This window comes from Macaca mulatta, chromosome 4 (genome assembly GCF_049350105.2).
Source record: "Macaca mulatta isolate MMU2019108-1 chromosome 4, T2T-MMU8v2.0, whole genome shotgun sequence".
NCBI lineage: Eukaryota > Metazoa > Chordata > Mammalia > Primates > Cercopithecidae > Macaca > Macaca mulatta.
Window position 1 is genome coordinate 6,063,987 of NC_133409.1, and position 4,624 is coordinate 6,068,610.

Sequence of the window (4,624 nt, forward strand, 5' to 3'; positions counted from 1 at the left end):
ACTTCTTCAAATTGTTAAAGTTGTCTACTCTAAAAGTTATATTAAATGTTACACAGATTAGGGGCATTTTTCACATTTTCTCTGAAATTGTAAATGATGTAAAGATGCCCATCATCACTCCTGTTAATTAACACTTGTATGTAAGCTCGCCACCAACTACAAGGAAAAATGAATAAGTAGGAGAGGTAAGACTTGAAAGGAGATAAAACTGTTATTATTTGCAGATAATATAATCATCTGTCCAAAAAAATCCAACTATTAGAACTAGTAAGATAATTGAACAATTCCTTTAGATAAGAACAACTTAAGAAATCTTGGTATCTTCTACACTGACAATGCAAACTAGGAAATATAATAAAATATCATTCCAAATACCAGTCAAAACTAGAGAATTTTAGGAATTAATCACTAATCCATAGAAACTTTATAGAAAAAAATTTTATTTATTTATTTTTTTGGCTGAGCACAGGGGACTTTATTGATGGTACAAGACAAGGTGGAACTTCCTAGGCCCCTTCCTCTTCAGGGGGTCTGCATGGAAACTGTGAGGAGGGGAGATTCTCACTGTGACTGGGGACTGAGTGTGTCAGGGACTCCCCATCAGTGAGGGCCTTGCTCTTCCTCTCGTGCTGTCACTGGGGCTGGTGGTTCAGGGGTCTTACTCCTTGGAGGCCTTGTGGGCCATGAGGTCCACCACCCTGTTGCTATAGCCAAATTCATTGTCATACCAGGAAATCAGCTTGACAAAGTGGTTGTTGAGGGCAATGGCGGCCCCAACATCAAAGGTGGAAGAGTGGGTGTCGCTGTTGAAGTCGAAGGAGACAACCTGGTGCTCGGTGTTGTAGCCCAGGATGCCCTAGAGAGGGCCCTCTGACGCCTGCTTCACCACCTTCTTAATGCCATCATATTTGGTAGGTTTTTCCAGATGGTAGTTCAGGTCCACGACTGACGTGTTGGCAGTGGGGACACAGAAGGCCATGCCAGTGAGTTTTCCATTCAGCTCAGGGATGACCTTGCCTACAGCCTTGGCAGTGCCAGAAGAAGAAGGGATGATATTCTGGAGAGTCCCACCACCGTCATGCCAGTTTCCCAGAGGAACCATCCACAGTCTTCTGGGTGGCAGTGATGGTGTGGACTGTGGTCATGAGTCCTTCCACAATATCAAAGTTGTCATGGATGATGTTGGCCAGGGGTGCTAAGCAGTTGGCAGAGCAGGAAGTATTGCTGATGATCTTGAGGCTGTTGTCATACTTCTCATGGTTCATGCTCATTACCAACATGGGGGCATCAGCAGAGGGGGCAGAGATGATGACCCTTTTGGCTCCTCCCTGTAAGTGAGCCCCAGCCTTCTCCATGGTGGTAAAGATGCCGGTGGACTCCACAATGTACCCAGCACCAGCATCACCCCATTTGACCTTGGAGGGATCTCGCTCCTGGAAGATGGTGACGGGATTTCCATTGATGACAAGCTTCCCGTTCTCAGACTTGATGGTGCCATGGAATGTGCCATGGGTGGAATCATATTGGAACATGTAGACCATGTAGTTGAGATCAATGAAGGGGTCACTGATGGTGACAATATCCACTTTACCAGTTAAAAGTAGCCCTGCTGACCAGGCACCCAATACGACCAAATCCGTTGACTCTGACTTTCACCTTCACCACGGTGCCTCAGGGATGTGGCTGGCAGTGGGAGAGGAGATGCGGCTGTCTGCTGAATTGGAGGAGGAAAGAGCTAAAAAAAAACATTAATGAGTGACACAGAAAGTTCAATGGAGAGACAATCCACGCTCTTAGATGGGACATATTTGTATTATAAAAATGCTGGTTTTCCCCATATCAAAGTATGAATTCAAGACAATTTCAATAAAAATTCCAGTTGAATTGTTTTGAGGAAGGAAAATACGTTACCATAATATTTATATGAAAGTTTACAGGTCCACATAAAAGTAAGTACAATTTGAAATAGAAGCACAAATAGATGAGACCTGCCTTACCAGTCTATGAAGACATATTACAGTGTTAAGATTTTAAAGAATTTGTATTTTACCAAGAGCAGATAAATAATCCAGTGGAACAATATGTTAAGAGACAGATTCCTGTATTTATATAGGCATTTAGTATATAATAAACCTGGCAACCCAAGTCAACAAAAAGTAGATTATTCAGTATTTGGTATTTGGAAAATTGGCTCAATATATGGCGAAAAATATGAGAGAATTCCTACTTAGCACCATACTCAAAGGTGGACTTCAATTGGATTAAATACACAAATGTGCAAGATTAAACTCTAAAGTTCACATAAGATAATGTAGGGGATTATGTCAGGCTGTTCTTGCATTGCTATCAAGAAACTTGAGATTGGGAAATTTATAAAGAAAAGAGGTTTAATTGGCTCACAGTTCTATAGGCTGTACAGGAAGCTGGGTGCTGGCATCTGCTCAGCTTCTTGGGAGGCCTTAGGAAGCTTATAATCATGGCAGAAGGTAAAGAGGGATCAGGCACATCACATGGCAAAAGCAGGAGCAAGTGAGAGAGAGAGTGCGGGGAGGTGCCACATGCTTTTACATGACAAGATCTCATTAGCACTCACCATCAGGAAGACAGCACCAAGCCACAAGGGCCTGCCCCCATGACCTGACCACCTCCTGCCAGGCCCCACTTCCAGCATTGGAGGTTATAATTCAGCATGAGATTTGGGTGGGGACAAATATCCAAACTATATCAGGGATTATCTTTGTGACATAGAGCTGGGGACAAATTTCTTAAATCAAATCTCAAAAACACAATCTTCAGGCAAAAAAAATTGATGAATTTATTACATTCTGGTGGTGTTACAGTCAAAGTTGACAGATCAGAAAGATGTTTGTAATATCCAAAACCCTCAGTATCTAGCATAGATAGGATTTCCTTCAACTGACCAAGGAGGCAATGATAGAAGTTGCTGTGGTGTAAATGTTTGTTCCTTTCAAAACTTGTTAAAATTTAGTTGCCTTTGTAACAGTATTAAGATGTGGAACCTTTAAGACATGACTATTTGTAACAGTATTAAGATATGAAACCTTTAAGACATAACTAGGCCATGAAGGCTCCCCACTCATTGGTGTAATTGTCGTTTTTATAAAAGAATGAGAAGTTCAGCCCCCTTTTGATCTCCCTTGCCATCTTGCATTCCCCCAGATGATGAAACAGCAAGAAGGTCCTTGCTAGCATCTTGATATTGGACTTCCAGTCTCCAAATCTGTGAGCCAATAAATTTCTGTTCATTATAAATTACCCAGTCTCAGGTATTCTGTTACAGCAGCACAGAGTGGACTAAGACAGAAATTGGTATAGAGAGTGGGATTGTTTCTATAACAAACACTTGAACATGTGGAAGCAGCTTTGGAACTGGATAATGGGCAGAGGCTGAAAGAATTTGGAGCATCAGATTAGAAAAAGCCTATATTGCTGAAAATGAGCATTAAGAATGATTCTGGTGAGGGCCTAAAAAATGAGAGCTGTAGGGAAAGTCTGAAACTTCTTAGAGATTACTTAGATAATCTCTAAGTAGTTGTGATCAGAATGTTGGTAGAAATATGTACGGTAAGGCAATTCTGATGAAGTTTCAGATGGAAATAAAGAACAAGGTATTGAAAACTAGAGAAAAGGCTATCCTTGTTATAAAGTGGCAAAGAATTTGGTTGAATTGTGGTCATGTCCTAGGACTTCATGAAAAGCAGAAGTAGAGGGCAATGAATTAGGAAGTCTGGCAGAAGAAATATCTAAGCAGTAAAATATTCAGAATACTGCATGGCTTCCTTTAACTGCATGTAGGAAAATATGAGAAGAAAAAATGATTTAAAGATGGAATTTATAATTAAAAGGGAAACAGAAGTTAGGGATCTGAAGGATTCTCAGCTTGATCCTAATAGAGAATGAAAGAGCATTTTCAGGTGAGGAAATCAAGGCTGTGGCCAAGTGGCCATTTGATAAGGAGATTAGTATGAACAGAATGAAGCCAAGGCTATTCATCAGGACAACGGAACAATGACCCCAAAGGTACTTCAGAGACCACCAGTACTTCCCCTCTTATCCCAGGTCCAGAGTGCCAAAACCTGGGACAAGAAAAATGGCAAAAGAGAGACCTAGAGTGCCTTCAGGAACTTGAAGTTCCCAACCGAAGGTCACGTTAAGTCTCTACTTTTGGCATTCAGGAACAGTGCTCTTTAGCCACTCAAGCTGTTGGTAAAGCAGGCCCAGATGTGGCTTGGGCCACAGCTGCAGAGGGTGCACCAGTAAACCTTGGCTGTGGCCACATGGTGCTAGTTCTGCAGATTCATAGAATGTATGAGCTGTGGCAGCATGGCTTCCACCAGCTAGAATTCAAAGAAGGTTGCAAACAGCCTTGGGGACCAGACAGAGATGTTGCAGGGGTAGAACAACTACAGACAGCCCCCACTAGAGCAATGACCAGAGAAACTGTGGGGCCTAAACTGCCACAGAGAGTCCTCACTAGGACAAAGCCTAGTGGAGCTGTGGGGTCAGAGCCACCCCTGAGACTCTAGACCTGTAGAGCTCCCATTGTGAAACATCAGCATAGGAGAGTGAAAGACACAAGACTCCAACCTGTGAGAGCTGCAGG

General features: G+C 42.4%; 1 pseudogene; it reads right to left on the reverse strand.

The window, feature by feature from the left end:
• Window positions 1-658: 658 nt before the first annotated feature.
• LOC716196 (glyceraldehyde-3-phosphate dehydrogenase pseudogene) lies at window positions 659-1,541 on the reverse strand (annotated as a pseudogene).
• Between the last annotated feature and the right edge of the window lie 3,083 nt (window positions 1,542-4,624).